Below are 24,914 nucleotides of genomic sequence, written 5' to 3' on the forward strand. Positions count from 1 at the left end.
GTGTACAGGTCCTAACTACTACAAGTGCCTCTGTCACCTGAAGCCGATGTGAGCAGTTTATCGGCCAGGAAACAGGGAGGCATACAGCCTTGGAAGCATGTAGTGTGACCTGTTCATTTAGAATTTATTTTTAGAGTGGTGGCAGATACCAGACTATTCTGGATCGTTTTTATTTAATGATTATAATAAAGGTTATATTTAAATTAACTTTTTTCACACTTACATATAGAGGAGGAGTGCTATATCCCCCTTCTTTTGCCTTATTACTATAATAGGATATTAGTAATTACATTTTACAGATGCAAATATTCCAAAATCCAATCTATTCCAAAATCCAAACCTATTCCAGTCCCAAGCAGTTTGGATAAAGAGTTTTCTACCTGTATACTTACATTGGTGCCTCCCTGTAGCTTATATACATATTATACACTGGCACGTGCTCAGCAGTAGCTGGAACCTATACACCGTGTTTTAAAAAAAAGACTGTGCACAATTTGATAATAGCAGTATATAGAAAAGTCACTTAAAACTGCATGTTCTTTTTGAATCATGAAAGTTTAATTTGGACTTTAGTGTTCCTATAGAGGCGCAGTAAACACTTTGAGATAGTTAAGATAAAATGTCTAGTTATGAATAGTATTAGTTAACAAGTTTGCAATACACTTTCCTTATTTATTTTGCCTCCCTCTCTTGAAATTTATTTCCTTCTAAAAAATTATGCCTAGATTACGAGTTTGGCGTTAGCCTTAAAAAGCAGCGTTGAGAGGTCCCAATGCTGCTTTTTTCCTAACGCTGGTATTACGAGTCTGACAGGTACAGGCTCACCGCTCACTTTTCTTCCGCGACTCGAGGCTACCGCAAATCCCCTTACATCAATTGCGTATCCAATCTTTTTAATGGGATTCGCCTAACGCTGGTATTACGAGTCTTGGAAGAAGTGTGCGGTAGACCCTCTCCTGTCCAGACTCCTACCGCATTTAAAAGTCAGTAGTTAAGAGTTTTATGGGCTAACGCCGGAAAATAAAGCTCTTAACTAAAGTGCTAACAAGTACACTAACACCCATAAACTACCTATTAACCCCTAAAACGATGGACCTCCACATCGCAAACACTAAAATAAATATTTTAAACACCTAATCTGCCGACCGGACATCGCCGCCACCTACATTATACCTATGAACCCCTAATCTGCTGCCCCTAACATCGCCGACACCTACATTATATTTATTAACCCCTAATCTGCCGCCCCCAACGTCGCCGCCACCTACATTATATTTATTAACCCCTAATCTGCCGCCCCCAACGTCGCCGCCACCTACCTGCAATTATTAACCCCTAATCTGCCGACCGGAAATCGCCGCCACTTTAATAAATGTATTAACCCCTAAACCTAAGTCTAACCCTAAGTCTAACCCCCACTAACTTAAATATAATTTAAATTTAACAAAATTAATTTAACATAATTAAATAAATTATTCCTATTTAAAACTAATAGTTACATTGTAGCTATCTTAGGATTTATTTTTATTTTACAGGCAACTTTGTATTTATTTTAACTAGGTACAATAGTTATTAAATAGTTATTAACTATTTAATTACTACCTAGCTAAAATAAGTACAAAATTACCTGTAAAATAAATCTTAACCTAAGTTACAATTACACCTAACACTACACTATCATTAAACTAATTACCTAAACTACCTACAATTAATTACAATTAAATTAAATAAACTAAATTACAAAAAAAACCCCACTAAATTACAGAAAATAAAAAAAGAATTACAAGAATTTTAAACTGATTACACTTAATCTAATCCCCCTAATAAAATAAAAAAGTCCCCCAAAATAATAAAATTTCCCTACCCTATTCTAAATTACAAATAGCCCTTAAAAGGGCCTTTTGCGAGGCATTACCCCAAAGTAATCAGCTCTTTTACCTGTAAAAAAAATACAATACCCCCCCAACATTAAAACCCACCACCCACACACCCAACCCTACTCTAAAACCCACCCAATCCCCCCTTAAAAAAACCTAACACTAACCCCCTGAAGATCACCCTACCTTGAGCCGTCTTCACCCAGCCGGGCACAAGTGGTCCACCATACGGCAGAAGTCTTCATCCGATCAGGGCAGAAGAGGTCCTCCAGACGGCAGAAGGCTTCATCCAGGTGGCATCTTCTATCTTCATCCTTCTGGAGCGGAGCGGGTCCATCTTCAAGACATCCGACGCGGAGCATCCTCTTCAAACGAAGTTCTAAAGAAGAATGAAGGTTCCTTTAAATGACGTCATCCAAGATGGCGTCCCTTGAATTCCAATTGGCTGATAGAATCCTATCAGCCAATCGGAATTAAGGTAGGAAAAATCCTATTGGCTGATGTTATCAGCCAATCGGATTGAAGTGCAATCCGATTGGCTGATCCAATCAGCCAATAGGATTGACCTCGCATTCTATTGGCTGTTCCAATCAGCCAATAGGATTTTCCTACCTTAATTCCGATTGGCTGATAGGATTCTATCAGCCAATCGGAATTCAAGGGACGCCATCTTGGATGACGTAATTTAAAGGAACCTTCATTCTTCATTAGGACTTCGTTTTAAGAGGATGCTCCGCATCGGCTGGATTGAAGATGGACCCGCTCCGCTCCGGAAGGATGAAGATAGAAGATGCCGCCTGGATGAAGCCTTCTGCCGTCTGGAGGACCTCTTCTGCCCTGATTGGATGAAGACTTCTGCCGTATGGAGGACCACTTGTGCCTGGCTGGGTGAAGACAGCTCAAGGTAGGGTGATCTTTAGGGGGTTAGTGTTAGGTTTTTTTAAGGGGGTATTGGGTGGGTTTTAGAGTAGGGGTGTGTGGGTGGTGGGTTTTAATGTTGGGGGGTATTGTATTTTTTTTTTACAGGTAAAAGGGCTGATTACTTTGGGGCAATGCCCCGCAAAAGGCCCCTTTAAGGGCTATTTGTAATTTAGTATAGGGTAGGGAAATTTTATTATTTTGGGGGGCTTTTTTATTTTTGTTATTCTTGTAATTCTTTTTTTTTTTTATTATTATTTATTTTTTATTGAGGTAAAATATCACATAGTACATATGACTCCCATAACAATCAGGAGAAGCAACATAGATACAATGTAAATGCAAAATAAACCAAATCAAAGAAAGTGTCAAATAATACAATAATTGACAAAGAAAATAGTTACCTAATTTTTCAGTACAATATGTAATTAGACAACCCCAATTTTCTAATGTCAATTACGCGCTATCTGGATATCCCCAAAATAAATATAGCAGCCTCTCTTGGGCTATTTAATAAAACGACTACACTAATAGGGGCAGATTACATGGGGAGGCTAGTACTTAAAGGGCCACTCTTGGACCCTGTATATATATCAAATACACATGCAAAACTATAACTTATATAGTGGACTGAATTTGTTACTTAGACAGTAAATCCCTCAAAGATATGTAATTGTAAACTATATCACAGTAAACTATTAATAAATGTGGGAGTATAATTAAATGCTGGTGAACAAAATAGCTCTTAGTTCTCTAGATAGGATTATCATAATAGGGTAACAGAGAATTTTAAGTATACATTTTATAGAAGAGTCTCCAAGCTTTCTAGACCCAGTGCATATTGTATTAGTAGCATGGAGTAATGAAATAGTATTAACTATCTATATAGTAGGATTTTGTCTGTATAGCTACAAACCTATCTTCATCTCAAGAAGGAGAAAAAGTAAATAAATATTAAGCTATTCACAATGGTCTACTGATGTCTGAAAGCATGTTACATCTGCATATAATGTGATTAAAAACCTTTGGGGGAAAAAAAGTACATATATATAACTCGTGGAAAGGCCTCATTAAACCTTTATAGGTCTCAAACTTTAAATCTTAAAATCTACTTAGGCGCATTTATAGTATATCACTTGCAACATGGGAAATACAGAGCAGACCTGTCTCATCATATATACACAAACAATGCTGCGCAGTACTGCAGACCTCAAGTGTTATTTTCCAACACTCTATTAGATAAAGATACCTTTCCTAAAAGATATAGGCTAGACTATGATCAGAAAGATAGTCATCACTAATGAGGCCAGACATATACAACCCAGGGCTATACAGACGTATTTTAAGAGTCAGATAACTTGGGGAAAAAAACAAAACAAAAATAAAAACCAAGTAACAGAAACAAAGGACCTGCATCTCTAACAAGCCCTGGGGATGTAGATTCAGCCTACTCCTGCTCTGTTGAAGGAGTTGACCAACAGCTGCTGTAAGTGTCCCCAGCATTTCACATCCAAGTATAGCATATCTTCAGATAGACACTTGACAAGCTGGAAAGTCGGGTGCCTTGTCATTTTCACAGTCAGAACTCCCTTAAATGCAGATAGGGTCTCCATGACCTCCCGCAAGGGGCCGGCCCCAAATAAGTGATTCGCCCAAGTAGCGATAGATAGGTAAAGGGAACTCTCCTCATGAAGGGGAACAGAAAGTTCCGGATAAACACAAATGGGCTCCACAACAGTCTGCAACTGTTTGTTCTCAGTAGCCGCCGCACCAAGCGATGTATCTGACGAAACCTCCTGCTCCTGTGTACTCCGCAAACTCTCCACAGAAGGTGAATGATCATAAACAGATGAGAGGACACTGATCAAGCTTCGCTCAATTTCCTCAAAACGTCTGTCCAGTAGTTGTAATATCGACTGTTGCCAGTTGTTTGCAGTCGCCATATTGATCGCACCACTTCTTCAGTGACAATATTAGGGCTGTACTCCGCAGATCTTGTAGATGCACTGTTGCATATATTATATTATAGGCTTGTTCTAAGCTCAATCCGCCTTCTTACCCTTGTGAAGGGGTGATGTGTAGAGTGTATTCAATTCTGCAGCGCAACTGGCTGGTACTATCTGATAGCATCAGAAATATGGAGGGGTGGATGAGGTTCCCGGCCGTCACTAGGCCTCTGCTGCGTACCTCATAGATTCTGGTCTGCTGGGCTAAGATCAAACATAAAAAAAAAGTCAAATTCTGTTCCACAAGCATTAATTGTCTTGAATCAGGCTTGTTATGTGGTATATAAGAGTGCAAAACAGCGGTTTTAGACACTCTTCTGTTAAGCCCTAGTTAGAAAGCAGCCATTACAGTCGGTGGTTAGACACGCCCCCGTAATTCTTTTTTTTATTTTCTGTAATTTAGTGTTTGTTTTTTTTCGTAATTTAGTTTATTTAATTTAATTGTAATTAATTGTAGGTAGTTTAGGTAATTAGTTTAATGATAGTGTAGTGTTAGGTGTAATTGTAACTTAGGTACAATTACACTTAGTATTTTGTACTTATTTTTGCTAGGTAGTTATTAAATTGTTAATAACTTTAATAACTATTGTACCTAGTTAAAATAAATACAAAGTTGCCTGTAAAATAAAAATAAATCCTAACGGCTAAATTTAGAGTTTGGCGGTAGAGGGGTTGCGTTAGCTTCGCATGGTTTATTACTAACGCACAGAGTTTTTTAACGCGGGTATTTAGAGTTTATAAATAACCATCTAACGATACTCCTAACGCGTGTATTTCAGACGCGGAATCCCGCCCGCGTTAGACAGTCTCCCATAGAGATCAATGGAAAATCAAACAAACACGCTTTTTTCCCCTAACACTCGATCTCGTGAGAAATACGCACAGCTCGGTCATATGACGTATACCACATAATGCACAACAATAACACACCGCAAATGTCACAACAACAATCACAAAACAAAGCACATAAGCATTACACATTCAGAAGCGGGGGAAAATTAATAAAATAAAATACAGGGAATACGCATATAATTTAAGATGCGGAAATACGGAAAATATCAAAATTGAAAAATAACAGCACACTCATACACAAGCAAAATACTCGCATTCAATATTACTATATATTAGGACAAACATACATATACAACACTTAACTAATACGACACCATCGCAAATTAACATTTACACATAATACTATGGGACAATGTTATAGAAAACAACCACTATGACATCATCGCATTCTACACATTCCACAAATACTAACTCAAAATGAGCATGCGCAAATTCACACAACTAATACACATTGAACAAATACTAATTACTAACAAAGCACACCTGAACACAATTTACAACGCAAACAGGTACATCATTAAACATTTACACAGGGTATATAAGCACCACACAAGCATGGCTTCTTTGACTGTGTTGCTAGTGGGTTTTTGGAGATTGGAGATTTGAGATTTAGTGCCTTATTGTGAGTTAGTGTGAGAGAGTCAGTTAGTGTTATCGTGAGTGAGTTAGTGGTAGTTAGTGAGAGTTAGTGGGAGCGTGAGTTAGTGGGAGCGTGAGTTAGTGGGAGCGTGAGTTAGTGGTAGTGTGAGTTAGTGGTAGTGTGAGTTATTGAGAGTTAGTAGTAGTGTGAGAGAGTCAGTTAGTAGTAGTGTGAGTTAGTGGTAGTATGAGTTAGTGGTATTGTGAGTTAGTGGGAGTGTGAGTTAGTGGGAGTGTGAGTTAGTGGGAGTGGGAGTTAGTGAGCGACAGTTGGTTTGGGTGAGTGTGCGAGTGCTTTTTCTGCATATTTAACACATTTACATGCAAACACATTCAATACATACATACACTTATCAATAACACTACATACACTCCATACCCCATACCCTCTCATACTACATGCCATACCCCATTCCCTGTAGTCCCATTCCTTTTCATCCCATTTACTCTTATCCCATACCCCATCCCCATCCCATCCCATCCCCTAGTTACATTTAGCTTACATATCCTCCTTTTAGTCTTCTTATACATTTTGTTTATTTAAATACTCCTTACCCTCTTTTATTTATATCCCTTTCACACTTTCAGCACTTTTTTTGTCTTTTTCGTTCTTTATTTTGACCCCCTTTCATTTGATCACACTCACTTTTTGTTTGCTTAGTTGGGGTTTAGTTTAGGGAAGAGATGGAGGAGGGCAGGCAGGAGATTAGTCAGGGGAGAGGTAGAGGGGGGAGGAGAGGGAGGGGGAGAGGAACAGGGCAGGAAGGGGGGCAGGAAGCGGGGGTGGAAGCGGTGGGTGGACCCAGCCACTTGGTTCAAGATGAACAAGTGGCTGGGCCCAGTGGCGGACAGAGTAGGGCTTCACAGTCCGGGAAACAGAGGGCATCGTCACAAGGGAAGGCCAAGGCGACTAGGGAGGTGAGGTTTTCTATGGAGGAGAAGGAGGCCCTCGTAGAAGCCTATATGGGCAGGTATAGGAGGCTGCAGCATCAGAAGACCACCCCGAGTGAGAAGAGGAAGCTCTGGCAGGAGATAAGGGATGCAGTTAATGCAGTGGGGGGCCGAAACAGAGATATGGACTCTACCGGGACTGCAAGATGGATCTTAAAAAAAAATAACCCAGGAGTCCCAACATGCCGCAGGAACCGGTGGCGGCCCTGCACTGATAGTTGAGTACTGCCGATGGGAGGAAATGTTGCGTCCCAGCATCTCCGAGGTGGACATAGTCGGTATCGGAGGAATCGATACCGGGAACCTGCCACTCTCATCTGACGGTAAGCTCATTTAAGAATAAATTACCATCCGAATGTATTTAAAGGGACATTATACGCAAACATTTTCTTTCATGATTAAGGTAGAGAATACAATGTTAAACAACATTCCAATTTAATTATATTACCTTATTTGCTTCATTCTTTAGATATACTTTAATGAAGAAATAGCCATGCACACGGTGAACCAATCACAGGAGGCAGCTATGTGCAGCTACCAATCAGCAGCTAATAAGCATATCTAGATATGCTTTTCAGCAAAGAATATCAAGAGAATGAAGCAAATTAGATAATAGAAATAAATTAGAAAGTTGCTTATAATTGTATGCTCTTTCTAAATCAGGAAAAAAAAAACATTAGGTTTCATGTCCCTTTAAGGATAAGATTAATGCTATTACGCTGTTTAACACATTATTACGTAAACGCATTCACAATTACTTTGCGGTTACATTAGTATCTAGGCTATAGGTTAGGTGTGCATTTAAACAAACTGAAAACAAACGCAAAAACATTCAGATTGACCAGAGATATCACAAACACGGTTTAGAAAATGCGGAAATCGTATTGATTGTTAGATTTCAAAGTGGATTAATGAGGCTGCATTTGTAATTGTATCGTAAGCAAAATAATTTAAAGCTTTATTTTGAAATATGCTAATATATACATTTCTTTCTTTTTCAAATATACAGAGTCTGGGGAGGAGGCAGCACAGCAACTACAGGCTCCTCCTTTTCCCCGGTATGAGAGTGGTGGGGATGAATCTCCACCTCGGAGAGAAGAGGCCCCCCTTGAGGAAGAGGCCCCCCTTGAGGAAGAGGCCCCGGAAGCAGATGAAGAGGCCCCTCAAGCACCAGCAGGCCGCCATGCACCAGCAGGCCGCCGTGCACGGGCACCCCGCCGTGCACAACAGGAGGAGATAGCTGAGGTGCGGGTGTTACTAGACTACATAGACCAGATGCGTACCTCCCGGATCAAAAATATCCAAGGCAGAAGTAGAATTATTGAAGAGCTCAGTGGCATTCGAGAAGGCCAAACCCAAATCATACACATCCTTACTAGAATAGAAGAAGGCCAAAACAGGAGTTTTCAACTACAACAAGAGATGTTTAATTTCTTCCGGGAGGCGCATGCTGGTCTGCCTCCTCCTGCTGGTCTGCCTCCTGCTGGTCTGCCTCCTGCTGGGCCATCTGCTCCTGGGCCGCCATCTGCTGGGCCTCCTGCTGGGCCATCTGCTCCTGGGCCGCCATCTGCTGGGCCATCTGCTCCAGGGCCGCCATCTGCTGGGCCATCTGCTCCTAGGCCGCCATCTGCTGGACCATCTGCTCCTGGGCCGCCATCTGCTGGGCCATCTGCTCCTGGGCCGCCATCTGCTGGGCCATCTGCACCTGGGCCGCCATCTGCTGGGCCTCCTGCTGGGCCATCTGCTCCTGGGCCGCCATCTGCTGGGCCTCCTGCTGGGCCATCTGCCGGGCCATCTGTTGAGCCATCTGCCGGGCCATCTCCTCCTGGGCCATCTGCCAGGCCATCTCCTCCTGGGCCATCTGCCGGGCCATCTCCTCCTGGGCCATCTACTCCTCCTCACCTTGGTCGTCCCAGTACTCTTCCTTCCACTCTTCCCACAACATCTCCAATGAGAACTCGTCGGAGGCGGCAGTTGCCCCTCCCAGAGCCTCAGCCTCGTGGGAAGAGGGGAAGGAAGAGGAAGTAAGTATTTTTTTTTATGTTTATTTCATTTTTATTTAATGTGTAATGGATAGGTATGTGATGATGTGGTTTTCTGACACTTGTGGACCACACTCTGTATATAATCTACTTCTATGGGACCGGGTCCATGGAGGCAGATTGTTTGCAGAGTGTGGGTTATAAGTGTGTGGACACCACATCATCACATACCTATCCTTGTTCATGATATTGATTGGTTTCTGTGATGTGATGTCCAAACTGTTTCCCTAATCTCAAACAAAATTACCATTACAATTATCCATGATGGCATATGACTGTTTGAATGCCAATAACACAGCTTAAAGGGACAGTCAGAACATTATTGATTACAAAGAAAACACTGTATTACGCATTATCAAGTTTGAAACAAAAACATGGAGAAATACGTGTGACTTATGTGCTTACCCTTGTATCTATGCCTATGAAAAATGACCACTTATTTGTTGTTCTGACATAACAACATTTTAGACAATCAATGATCAATACATGGTAAATATGCTGTATGAGCTCAAAGTTTTCTATATACAAATGCTCTCAAAATGCCCTCTAGTGGTCAAATTGCATTCTGATTACATGCACTCTTCAAGCTCTAAGAAATGAGCACACGAACCTCATAGGTTTAGCTAGCAAATCAAATTAATCAGAGAAAAATGATTAATTGGTGAGAAACCTTTGATATCATTTATATTACAAAATTTGCTTTTTTAATAATGCAAATTATTATTTGTTTTCTAGACTGTCCCTTTAAAAAAAATACATATGCTAACATATAATATTTGGTGATTGTTGTTATATCTACATGTACTTGTTCAAACAAGAAATATTGAAAAAAGATTTCTATTGACGTGTTAAATAAAGTCTATTTTCTTAAAGAGACATTATTGTGTTTGTTTTTAGAAAGACATTTGTTTTAACAATGAATATGGTTTAAAGTCCTTTTAGGAGTGACAAAAAAAATATGCTAACAATAATATATTTGGAGATTAACCAATGTGGAACTCATACATGATACAAAAAACAACATTTGCATTAAAGAGACAGTATACAATCTTTTTAACAGAACTGCATGTAATAGACACTACTAGAAACAACAAGATTAACATATACTGATATCAAAATCAATATTAAAAAGCTTTAAACACTTTCAAAGAAAATCGGGTTATCTCTATTGAAAATATAGATGTCAACCCCATTCCAACCGTAAAACCAGACAATACCCCATCATTAACATATGAAAAGACCCTTTACACAAACAGGAGCAAGCTGGAGATGGTACTCACATCAAACTTTGAGGCTTGGCGAGGAGTCTGAAAATTACTTAAATGTTATTTGAACATAAGCAAAAGTAGACATGTATTTGTTAAACAATGGACTATATAACTAGAGACAAAATAAAAAAATTGGTTTTTAATGTGAGTGTATAATGAACGTTTAATAAAATATACGACAAAATAACATTTAGAAGAAGTCGCCATCTCATATATTTAGTATATGATAAAGATAAATGCATATTGATTACTTTATTCTAATGCAATAGCGCATATTTATGAATTCAATATCTTTAAAATTAAACACAACACAGTCATTTTTCATAAAAAGGAACATATTGTTGACAAACATATTAAACAAGATGGACTATATTTAGGGATTTGCACTTGCCTCGAAATATCTTATGCATGAAAACATTTTGCTTTCATTCGTTTATTCAACCAGACAGCCAACAAAAGAGAATGTTGTGTTCTTTATCAGCTATGGGTCAACAATGTTACATGATGCACACAATCCATATTCGCCATGGTTTTAAACTTGTCTTCTCATTCACAAACGTGTGTAACGTGCCCAAACAAATATTGCGGGACTACGTAATACAATCAGACGTTTTTTACACCTTTGCATGTGACATATTAACTAACATGGCGCATCCTTGATCACGTAAGAACGCAATCCAATAAAAGGCGCATCCTTGATCGCGTAAAAACGCCATCCAATAAAAGGCGCATCCTTGATCGCGTATAAACGCCATCCAATAAAAGGCGCATCCTTGATCACGTAAAAACGCAATCCAATAAAAGGCGCATCCTTGATCGCGTAAAAACGCCATCCAATAAAAGGCGCATCCTTGATCACGTAAAAACGCAATCCAATAAAAGGCGCATCCTTGATCGCGTAAAAACGTCAGCCAATACAAGGAATCATTGGACAGCCTGGCAGGTGACATCTTAAGCAACATGGCGCATCCGAGATCGCTGAAAAACCGCAGCCAATACAAGGACTTAGTTGATAGCTTGGCATATCAATAAGAAACGTATTTATATTTTAGTAACTAGTATGTGTCTATATTGCTATCTAGGAATGTCACGATAGATAACGAAATACTGTGATCTATAAAATAGAATACATTATAGAAAATAAGGAGATATTTCATTAGAAGCAGAGGATTTATAACTAAACTATTTAGCAAGCAGCATGTTTTAAGTACAAATGAAATCAATATTGGTTCCACGATTATGTACGACATTGCAATTTGAAATATATTGTAACAATAAATGAAATTCTTTGGATTATTGTGTTTCCTGTCCCTTTAAAAGAAAATTAATGCTAGGAGATGCATTAGTAAAATAGGGATGTGTTAGATATTATATGTTAAAGGGACAGTCAACCCCAGAAATTGAATTTTCAAAAATATAGCTAATCCCTTTATTACACATTACTCATTTTTTAACAACAAACACAGTTATATATTAATATACATTTTACTTCTGTTATTATCTTGTATCTAAGCTTCTGCTGACTGCCCCATTATTTAGGTTCTTTTGACAGACATGCAGTTTAGCCAATCAATGCTCACTCCTAGGTCACTTTACGTGCATGATCTCAATGTTATCTATATGAAACATGTGAACTAATGCCTTATAGTAGTCAATATTTTAAAAACATTAGAGGCAGTCTTCAAGGTCGAAGAACTTAGCATATGAACCTCCTCTGTTTACCTTTCAAATAACAATAACAAGAGAACAAAGCTAAATGTTGAATAAAAGCAAATTAGGAAGTTGGTTAAACTCGCATGCCCTATTTAAATCATGAATCATCTTTTTGGACTTGACTGTCCCTTTAACTATAGCTATGGTGTATATCTTTAACATTTAAAAGATACACATGAGAAATACATATGCCATTGATGTTTTAAGATATGTTTAGATTGTTTTGGAATAACAATAATGACACATGTATTGATCAAACGTGTCACTTATTCAAGTTGAAATATGGTCAGCCTACCTCTAGCCATATATGGGAGGAGAAGTATTTTGTTTAAATATTTAGATAAAGATATTCCTCATCTAAAATATGCGCATTACACACAGAGATTGATTTGGTTACACTACTACAATAAGATAGAATTGAAATTTAAATACATGTGCTGTCAACATGACAATAAGATTGTTTATTAATAAGATTATATGTCCTTGTTCATGTAAAAATGCTTTAGAAATGGAAATCCATTCATTAACAATTGTGGTCAGCATCACTTAAAGGGACATGAAATAACAAATAAATAAAGAGGATACACAGAGAGAATACTATTTCCATAAAATTAACACTTTGCAGGGATTATCTCATTGTATCAATCCTGGGATTATTTGTTAAAGGTGCATCAATTCACGCAGAGTTTACAAATAAACACATGGATGTGAAATTTTAAATATACATATATATACAAAAATAAAGATATATATATATATATATATATATATATATATATACATATATAAAAAAAAATACTATGCTAATCATAATCATGCAATGATAAAGCTTTAAGAAAAATATATAAAGACAAATAATAAAATTAAATTTGAGATGTAAATCTTAAAGTCATTTACAATTGTATTACATATATGATTCAGGAAACACCATTATTTTTTGTAAGGTCCCTTTAAGGATTAACCAGATAAACTAGAGATTTCAATCAATGATATGAATGAAGAGGACAAAGAATCGTGGAATGACATGTCTTTTATTAGTATGTCAGAAAACATCAACAACATTTATAAATAATCTTTTAAAGATCAGGAAAATTGGATCCATTTGACAAGGTCAAAGAGTGCATCACAGTCCATGAAGAGAGTTGCCAAGGGCCAGCATAGCCCCATTGGAGCCATATGACAAGGTCAAAAAGTGCATCACAGTCCATGAAGAGAGTTGTCAAGGGCCAGCATAGCCCCATTGGAGCCATTTGACAAGGTCAAAGAGTGCATCACAGTCCATGAAGAGAGTTGCCAAGGGCCAGCATAGCCCCATTGGAGCCATATGACAAGGTCAAATAGTGCATCACAGTCCATGAAGAGAGTTGCCAAGGGCCAGCATAGCCCCATTGGAGCCATTTGACAAGGTCAAAGAGTGCATCACAGTCCATGAAGAGAGTTGCCAAGGGCCAGCATAGCCCCATTGGAGCCATATGACAAGGTCAAATAGTGCATCACAGTCCATGAAGAGAGTTGCCAAGGGCCAGCATAGACCCATTGGAGCCATATGACAAGGTCAAATAGTGCATCACAGTCCATGAAGAGAGTTGCCAAGGGCCAGCATAGCCCCATTGGATCCATTTGACAAGGTCAAAGAGTGCATCACAGTCCATGAAGAGAGTTGCCAAGGGCCAGCATAGCCCCATTGGAGCCATATGACAAGGTCAAAGAGTGCATCACAGTCCATGAAGAGAGTTGCCAAAGGCCAGCATAGCCCCATTGGAGATATATGACAAGGTCAAATAGTGCATCACAGTCCATGAAGAGAGTTGCCAAGGGCCAGCATAGCCCCATTGGAGCCATTTGACAAGGTCAAAGAGTGCATCACAGTCCATGAAGAGAGTTGCCAAGGGCCAGCATAGCCCCATTGGATCCATTTGACAAGGTCAAAGAGTGCATCACAGTCCATGAAGAGAGTTGCCAAGGGCCAGCATAGCCCCATTGGAGCCATATGACAAGGTCAAAGAGTGCATCACAGTCCATGAAGAGAGTTGCCAAGGGCCAGCATAGCCCCATTGGAGCCATATGACAAGGTCAAATAGTGCATCACAGTCCATGAAGAGAGTTGCCAAGGGCCAGCATAGCCCCATTGGAGCCATATGACAAGGTCAAATAGTGCATCACAGTCCATGAAGAGAGTTGCCAAGGGCCAGCATAGCCCCATTGGAGCCATTTGACAAGGTTAAAGAGTGCATCACAGTCCATGAAGAGAGTTGCCAAGGGCCAGCATAGCGCCATTAGAGACATATGACAAGGTCAAATAGCGCATCACAGTCCATGAAGAGAGTTGCAAGGGCCAGCATAGCCCCATTGGAGCCATATGACAAGGTTAAATAGTGCATCACAGTCCATGAAGAGAGTTGCCAAGGGCCAGCATAGCCCCATTGGAGCCATTTGACAAGGTCAAAGAGTGCATCACAGTCCATGAAGAGAGTTGCCAAGGGCCAGCATAGCCCCATTGGATCCATTGGACAAGGTCAAAGAGTGCATCACAGTCCATGAAGAGAGTTGCCAAGGGCCAGCATAGCCCCATTGGAGCCATATGACAAGGTCAAATAGTGCATCACAGTCCATGAAGAGAGTTGCCAAGGGCCAGCATAGCCCCATTGGAGCCATATGACAAGGTCAAATAGTGCATCACAGTCCATGAAGAGAGTTGCCAAGGGCCAGCATAGCCCCATTGGAGCCATATGACAAGGTCAAATAGTGCATCACAGTCCATGAAGAGAGTTGCCAAGGGCCAGCATAGCCCCATTGGAGCCATTTGACAAGGTCAAAGAGTGCATCACAGTCCATGAAGAGAGTTGCCAAGGGCCAGCATAGCGCCATTGGAGACATATGACAAGGTCAAATAGCGCATCACAGCCCATGAAGAGAGTTGCCAAGGGCCAGCATAGCCCCATTGGAGCCATATGACAAGGTCAAATAGTGCATCACAGTCCATGAAGAGAGTTGCCAAGGGCCAGCATAGCCCCATTGGAGCCATTTGACAAGGTCAAAGAGTGCATCACAGTCCATGAAGAGAGTTGCCAAGGGCCAGCATAGCCCCATTGGATCCATTTGACAAGGTCAAAGAGTGCATCACAGTCCATGAAGAGAGTTGCCAAGGGCCAGCATAGCCCCATTGGAGCCATATGACAAGGTCAAATAGTGCATCACAGTCCATGAAGAGAGTTGCCAAGGGCCAGCATAGCCCCATTGGAGCCATATGACAAGGTCAAATAGTGCATCACAGTCCATGAAGAGAGTTGCCAAGGGCCAGCATAGCCCCATTGGAGCCATTTGACAAGGTCAAAGAGTGCATCACAGTCCATGAAGAGAGTTGCCAAGGGCCAGCATAGCCCCATTGGATCCATTTGACAAGGTCAAAGAGTGCATCACAGTCCATGAAGAGAGTTGCCAAGGGCCAGCATAGCCCCATTGGAGCCATATGACAAGGTCAAATAGTGCATCACAGTCCATGAAGAGAGTTGCCAAGGGCCAGCATAGCCCCATTGGAGCCATATGACAAGGTCAAATAGTGCATAACAGTCCATGAAGAGAGTTGCCAAGGGCCAGCATAGCCTCATTGGAGCAATTTGACAAGGTCAAAGAGTGCATCACAGTCCATGAAGAGAGTTGCCATGGGCCAGCATAGCCCCATTGGAGCCATATGACAAGGTCAAATAGTGCATCACAGTCCATGAAGAGAGTTGCCAAGGGCCAGCATAGCCCCATTGGAGCCATTTGACAATGTCAAAGAGTGCATCACAGTCCATGAAGAGAGTTGCCAAGGGCCAGCATAGCCCCATTGGATCCATTTGACAAGGTCAAAGAGTGCATCACAGTCCATGAAGAGAGTTGCCAAGGGCCAGCATAGCCCCATTGGAGCCATATGACAAGGTCAAAGAGTGCATCACAGTCCATGAAGAGAGTTGCCAAGGGCCAGCATAGCCCCATTGGAGCCATATGACAAGGTCAAATAGTGCATCACAGTCCATGAAGAGAGTTGCCAAGGGCCAGCATAGCCCCATTGGAGCCATATGACAAGGTCAAATAGTGCATCACAGTCCATGAAGAGAGTTGCCAAGGGCCAGCATAGCCCCATTGGAGCCATTTGACAAGGTCAAAGAGTGCATCACAGTCCATGAAGAGAGTTGCCAAGGGCCAGCATAGCGCCATTGGAGACATATGACAAGGTCAAATAGCGCATCACAGTCCATGAAGAGAGTTGCCAAGGGCCAGCATAGCCCCATTGGAGCCATATGACAAGGTCAAATAGTGCATCACAGTCCAGGAAGAGAGTTGCCAAGGGCCAGCATAGCCCCATTGGAGCCATTTGACAAGGTCAAAGAGTGCATCACAGTCCATGAAGAGAGTTGCCAAGGGCCAGCATAGCCCCATTGGATCCATTGGACAAGGTCAAAGAGTGCATCATAGTCCATGAAGAGAGTTGCCAAGGGCCAGCATAGCCCCATTGGAGCCATATGACAAGGTCAAATAGTGCATCACAGTCCATGAAGAGAGTTGCCAAGGGCCAGCATAGCCCCATTGGAGCCATATGACAAGGTCAAATAGTGCATCACAGTCCATGAAGAGAGTTGCCAAGGGCCAGCATAGCCCCATTGGAGCCATATGACAAGGTCAAATAGTGCATCACAGTCCATGAAGAGAGTAGCCAAGAGCCAGCATAGCCCCATTGGAGCCATTTGATAAGGTCAAAGAGTGCATCACAGTCCATGAAGAGAGTTGCCAAGGGCCAGCATAGCGCCATTGGAGACATATGACAAGGTCAAATAGTGCATCACAGCCCATGAAGAGAGTTGCCAAGGGCCAGCATAGCGCCATTGGAGACATATGACAAGGTCAAATAGCGCATCACAGCCCATGAAGAGAGTTGCCAAGGGCCAGCATAGCCCCATTGGAGCCATATGACAAGGTCAAATAGTGCATCACAGTCCATGAAGAGAGTTGCCAAGGGCCAGCATAGCCCCATTGGAGCCATTTGACAAGGTCAAAGAGTGCATCACAGTCCATGAAGAGAGTTGCCAAGGGCCAGCATAGCCCCATTGGAGCCATATGACAAGGTCAAATAGTGCATCACAGTCCATGAAGAGAGTTGCCAAGGGCCAGCATAGCCCCATTGGAGCCATATGACAAGGTCAAATAGTGCATCACAGTCCATGAAGAGAGTTGCCAAGGGCCAGCATAGCCTCATTGGAGCAATTTGACAAGGTCAAAGAGTGCATCACAGTCCATGAAGAGAGTTGCCAAGGGCCAGCATAGCCCCATTGGAAACATATGACAAGGTCAAATAGTGCATCACAGTCCATGAAGAGAGTTGCCAAGGGCCAGCATAGCCCCATTGGAGCCATATGACAAGGTCAAAGAGTGCATTACAGTCCATGAAGAGAGTTGCCAAGGGCCAGAATAGCCCCATTGGAGACATTTGACAAGGTCAAATAGTGCATCACAGTCCATGAAGAGAGTTGCCAAGGGCCAGCATAGCCCCATTGGAGCCATTTGACAAGGTCAAAGAGTGCATCACAGTCCATGAAGAGAGTTGCCAAGGGCCAGCATAGCCCCATTGAAGACATATGACAAGGTCAAAGAGTGCATCACAGTCCATGAAGAGAGTTGCCAAGGGCCAGCATAGCCCCATTGGAGACATTTGACAAGGTCAAATAGTGCATCACAGTCCATGAAGAGAGTTGCCAAGGGCCAGCATAGCCCCATTGGAGCCATTTGACAAGGTCAAAGAGTGCATCACAGTCCATGAAGAGAGTTGCCAAGGGCCAGCATAGCCCCATTGGAGACATTTGACAAGGCCAAAGAGTGCATCACAGTCCATGAAGAGAGTTGCCAAGGGCCAACATAGCCCCATTGGAGCCATATGACAAGGTCAAAGAGTGCATCACAGTCCATGAAGAGAGTTGCCAAGCGCCAGCATAGCCCCATTGGAGCCATATGACAAGGTCAAATAGTGCATCACAGTCCATGAAGAGAGTTGCCAAGGGCCAGCATAGCCCCATTGGAGACATATGACAAGGTCAAAGAGTGCATCACAGTCCATGAAGAGAGTTGCCAAGGGCCAGCATAGCCCCATTGGAGACATTTGACAAGGTCAAATAGTGCATCACAGTCCATGAAGAGAGTTGCCAAGGGCCAGCATAGCCCCATTGGAGCCATTTGACAAGGTCAAAGAGTGCATCAAAGTCCATGAAGAGAGTTGCCAAGGGCCAGCATAGCCCCATTGGAGACATATGACAAGGTAAAAGAGTGCAACAGGCACAACAATAATAAAAAAAAGGCCAAATGGCAACAATAAAAAACAGAAAATCAACATGTGGACGGAAGATTCTTATCTGCGCCCTTGGAGCATCTCCAGATCCTCCACTTATTGGTCATCCCCTTCATCATCCTGTGCCTGTCCAGCTATAGATTCAAGCATTGAATTAAATTGCCTCATCCATCGGAGAGTCAAATGCTGAACCTGTAGCTGGGCATGCACGGTGTCGTGAATCCCTCTCAGGACAACTGCGTTCCTCAACACGGCCTGCTCTACGCGTGCTAGACCTTCTAGCGTGAGCCATGTTGAGTCACAGCCTAAAATAAAGAATAAATAAAATATTAATGATAATTACACAACAGAATAAAAAATAAGCAAAGATACATTGTCATCATAAAGACAAATCATTCTTTAAATTAATTTGTTGAAATTGATTATTTACACATTAAATATGTTATTCAGACAGACCTAAACCATTAAAGGGACAGTTTACTCAAACATGTTGTCCCCTTTAATTGGTTTTCGATGATCCACTTTTACAGCTTGAGTGTATAAAATCTTGTAAAAGGATTTCCATTGTACTTACATTAGCAATTTAAATATTTGAGTTATACTGTGGTATAACTATCCTTAAACATTTTGGCATTGAGGCCAAGCTGTGTAAACATAGCAACCAGAAGAAATTACATTCCCACTGGGTTATACAAGAGATAATGTATGAACATTTATAGATAAATTGTTGGATCCAAGTAGTGGTGATTGGTATATGTAGTGATATCAAATTAAAGGGACACTGAACCAAAATATTTTATTTACTGATTCAGACAGAGCATGACATTTAAATCAAATTTTTAATTTACTCCTATTCTTGAAATGTTAGAATTCTATAGCTATATTTTAAATGCAAGAATGTAAGTTTATAGGGCAGGCCATTTTTGGTTATCAACCTTGGTTGTCCCTGCTGATTGATGGATACATTCATCCAACAATAAAGAAATGATGTCCAGACTTTTTTTATTTTCAAAATAATTATAGGCATTTCTTTGTTTCATTAAAGATAGCAAGAGAATGAAGAATAATTGATAAATTTGATTAACATTGCATGCTCTATTTGAATCACAATAGAAACAATTTGCCTTCAGTGTACCTTTAAGTATCTTATAATGTTGATTTTGAATGATACTTACAGCTGTGCCTGGGAAGGACAATCCGACACCCAGGACAATGAAGGTTGAGACAGGGGGAAGGGATGGGATTGGGTTGGGGAGGGATGGGATTGGGTTGGGGAGGGATGGGCTGCTGCTCTGGGGTAGGCCGTACAGCTGGGGAGTGGTGAGTTGGGGGCTGGGCAGGTGAGGTAGCTGTATGGGCCAAAAGACGGGGAGAGCGGCGAAGGGGGACAAAGGGGCGTTTTTTGGGAGGGACAGGACAGGCAAAATGTGAAGGGCCTGGAGGGTCTTGGGTCTGTGGAGGGGCCTGTGAAGGGGCAGGGGCCTGGGCAGGGGCCTGGGCAGGGGCCTGGGCAGGAGACTGGGCAGGGGTCTGGGCAGGGGACTGGGCAGGGGACTGGGCAGGGGCGGAAAAATGATGACCAGAAGTGGAGGATCCATCTGAAATAAATAATAAAAATATATTAACATCTCATACATCATGAAATCAAATCAAGGCATTTCAACTTGATTATGTTTGCAATTTACTTAGAAGTGTGTTTGAATTTCTAAACAATGATGACATGAGGATATGGTATGCATATAGGCACTCAGATGAATAGCAATGACTGTCTGTACAATTATAAAATTATGATTGTGGTTTGGCCTGGAATATGCATGTGACATCATGATGGCATGAATTAGAAATAAAAAAAAAATAAAAGAATAATCAAAGCATATTTTCATGCTGCCTGATATAGAAAGGGGGCAGTAGTGTATTTGAACAGAAAAATAATATTCCTTTTTAAAGTGCAAAAGCTGTAGACTTTGAATGTCTTCAATAAAATGTTTTCCAATAAAAAAACATGTTGGATACATGTTAGATATATTTCACATACCATCAGACTCCAAGGGAGCCTCTTCCTCCTCCGTCCTACATGTTAAATCAATCTCTGTAAAACATAACATGTTGTGTACACGTTAAGATCAGATATTATAACATATGTTAATGTTGCTCAAAGACACACATCAATGTTGCATTAAAGATATACACACCCAAAGTTATGATTTACATCATTTTGATGGAGCATACAAATGACATTAGATTTGTTATTCTCAATTATTCAGATTTTCGATTTATTGTTTGTATTATTTTAAAAATCATAAAAGCATACTACATTGAACTTTTAAGATTTCTCATGTGTGTATCACTTGATGATTGTTGTCAAAATTGAAAATGTAAACAAACATATGCTATACATCTTCTGAATAACAAAGGTGTAGACTAAGAAAATTGGAATTCTTAATCTTTCAATATTAAACTAAAATTGATATATAATCAGAGGAGTAAATTATATGTTTGTTTCAAATGTAATGCTTCATCAGAATCATGCTCATAATATTGATTACCAATAAACCTTCAATGACATATAAATGAGTCAATGGACTTACCAGAAGACTAGAAAAAGGCAGCTCAGTGTCAGTGCTGGATCCCTCTGGGCTCCCCACAACAACTCTCTCTATGAATGATATAGATATATATTAGTGAACACATTTTGGATAGCACTAAATCACATCTGTATCGATTTATAAGAATAATCAACTTGAAAATGTGAAGAATAGAGCAGTCATTAGAATAAAAAATGCTTGATTGAATCAAGGGGATTATGTAAAGAATTATGTATTTAACATATGTTTAATTTCTGACTATATTAGACATCAAACTCATCTCATACGATGCTATTGCATATCTAAATATACCCATTGATCAATGTTCTTAAAAGAATACACACAAACCACATTTTGAATAACAGCTGTTGACAAATATAAACAAAGACATGTGGCACATCGAGCCATTTGTGCAATGTACAGTAATCTTGTTTAGGACACAACACATATTGATCACAATACCAAACCAAATTGATTTGTACAAATATGTAATCATGGTGCTGTTAGAGTATGCTTATATCTATAAAGTAACTCCAACAGTGAATATGTGAATTATATATCAATATTGTTTAATCAAAAGAATGTAAGGATTAATGAATCTATTGTTTATTAAAGGGACACTGACATGATTTATTTCAATCAGTGATTTCACTGTTCAAACTGTTACAAATTATTTAACATTGACTCCTATTATAATATTTATTTTGCAACATTTTAATCTTAAAGGCAGATAAGCAATATTGTATTCAATAAATATTGTTTGTTGAAGGTATCCACCAATCATCAATAACAACCCAGGTTGTTCAACCAAAATGGAGCTGCAGATAAACGTACATTCTTGATTTTAAAATACATTTATCAAGAGAATATTTAAAATATGATTACAGTATTATATTTAAATTTTGATTAATATTGCATGCTCTATCTGAATGACAACAGTAATAATTTTAGCTCAGTGTCCCTTTAATATAAAAATATATTGATTTGACAATGTCGCTGTTAATGAATTCTCTACTCCATATGTTGATGTAATGAATGGGATGGAGCATGCAATTACAATCTAATATGTTAGTTAAGGATATCCTCAAAAATCTTTAATTATTCTCTCTTAAAGGGACATGAAGCTCCAAATGTGTAATTGTATACTTTTTGAAACTATGTACTACTGTTATCTGAACACATGATTTTAACTTATAAAAAAAGGCCAATTTATGCATAAAAAAACAGGCGGTTAATACCAGTAATGCATTGCTTAACCTAAACCAAACTCAATATGTTTTTAGAATAACTAAAACAATAGACTGAACCAATTTAACTAATAAAATGTTTATACAAAACAATAAAATCACGTGTCGAAATCATTCAATGTAAAATTTAGTTGGCATGTCCCTTAAATGACTTGATCAATTAAAAATATGTAATCTATATTTTAAAACTCAAAACATATGCAAAAGTGTGTGAATGTTGTCAAAATGTAGCCAGATAAGATTAAGCAATACACAGGGGAAGAATATAAATTGGACATTCAAAGAATCTTACATTAAAATGAAGATATCAAGAAGAGATGGGATATCTTAAAATCGAACAAATTTCAGATTAGTATTACAATGTAATCCTATGTTGTTGTTTTTTTATTCTTATTTGTAAATCTTTTACAAATCTATTTTGAGGATCCATATAAATATTGAACAATGTGGATTTTTTATGTAATGTTCTGTCCATGTTTCTAAGACAAATGTAAATTAAAATGAAACATACCATACTGTGACAAGCCCTGACTTGAGGTTCCATCACCAACATCCAGATCTGTAATATATTAAATGAGGATTGGATATCATTAATACAAATCATGCCATGTTTAAAAACTTTAAAATATTACCAAATCAATGAAAAACTATTAATCTTTTGGTAGTCCCATGAGTTAATTGTTTCCTCAATTAATTTCATCATAAATATATCCTGTACTCTTATTTTCAATCAGTTATGTTGTTGACTGTAGCTTTAATTAATTTGTAGTGTTATTTCATTCTCATCAATTGATGGACATAGTTTATTATTTATTTTGATTCTGCTAGTATCCTTTTTATTATGTATAATATTGAAAATAAGAATACTGTATTCTTCACATATATAATAATTCACATTTCATTTTGACCAACATGTGTAAAGCGATGCCACTTACAGCAAACCCATGTTCACGTGTGTGCGCAATTCTATTTTTCGGGATCATTGCGCAATGATTCCAAGCTGAATTACGCATCCGTCATTTGACCAACATGTGTAAAGCAATTCCACTTACAGCAAACCCATGTTCACGTGTGTGCGCAATTCTATTTTTCGGGATCATTGCGCAATGATTCCAAGCGGAATTACGCATCCGTCATTTGACCAACATGTGTAAAGCAATGCCACTTACAGCAAACCCATGTTCACGTGTGTGCGCAATTCTATTTTTCGGGATCATTGCGCAATGATTCCAAGCGGAATTACGCATCCGTCATTTGACCAACATGTGTAAAGCAATGCCACTTACAGCAAACCCATGTTCACGTGTGTGCGCAATTCTATTTTTCGGGATCATTGCGCAATGATTCCAAGCAGAATTACGCATCCGTCATTTGACCAACATGTGTAAAGCAATGCCACTTACAGCAAACCCATGTTCACGTGTGTGCGCAATTCTATTTTTCGGGATCATTGCGCAATGATTCCAAGCGGAATTACGCATCCGTCATTTGACCAACATGTGTAAAGCAATGCCACTTACAGCAAACCCATGTTCACGTGTGTGTGCGTAATTCTATTTTTCGGGATCATTGCGCAATGATTCCAAGCGGAATTACGCATCTGTGAAATAAATGTGGATAAAGTAGTACGATGAGTATCATTTCATAAAGACTTCAAATATATTTGCTATTGGGTGTATTACGAGATGAAAATAGTATATTTGTTAATATTGAAGAAGAACAAAGAATATATATAACTGTCTTAGGATTCGATAGTTAATGTATGAAACGGTGGATGATAGTGATTTCACGGATGGGCAATTCCATTTTCGCTCTGTGACGCATATTCTGTAGAGCACAAGAAACATCATTCCTATTTCATGTGTCACTAATCTAAAATCAGATATCTAAACATCATATGTAGCGTATGTTGTGAGATCTATATAGGTTTAGTATCTGACTATATACACATTTCTTAAAATTCGAATCAAATATTAATATATTATATGAAGTTTGATAGTTACCTGGTTCAGATTCTCCTTCTGCTCCTCCAGGCCACCGGACGGAGAAGCAGCTGCGCTGGCCCCCGGGTCAGGACTTTCAGATCCAGCAGCTGGGAGGGAAGAAGAGGAGGCCGAGGATGGAGAGGATCTAAATCTTTTGGGGACCCGGAGACTGAGGAGCTCGCATAAAGTCACCTCATAAGGGAGTAGGTAGAGTTTCCGCGGGGCCTTTCTTTTTCCCCCTCTTTTACGGGCTTGTACCCACTCCCTTATGAGGTCGACTTTTTTTGACAAGTGCAACCTCATATCTCCGAATCTCCGCATGATCTGATCCTGGCTCCTCTGGACGCCCAACACCAATTGAACCGCATTGGTGATAGACTCCCAGAGGGCCTTCTTAACCTTCACATCTGTCGACCTCCTCTTGTTCCCAAACAGCTGTGGATAAAATTTCTGGACAGTGTCGACCAGTGCAGCGCTCTCCTGCTTGGTAAACCTGGGAGATGTCATGCCTG

Source organism: Bombina bombina, chromosome 3 (genome assembly GCF_027579735.1).
Source record: "Bombina bombina isolate aBomBom1 chromosome 3, aBomBom1.pri, whole genome shotgun sequence".
Classification (NCBI taxonomy): domain Eukaryota; kingdom Metazoa; phylum Chordata; class Amphibia; order Anura; family Bombinatoridae; genus Bombina; species Bombina bombina.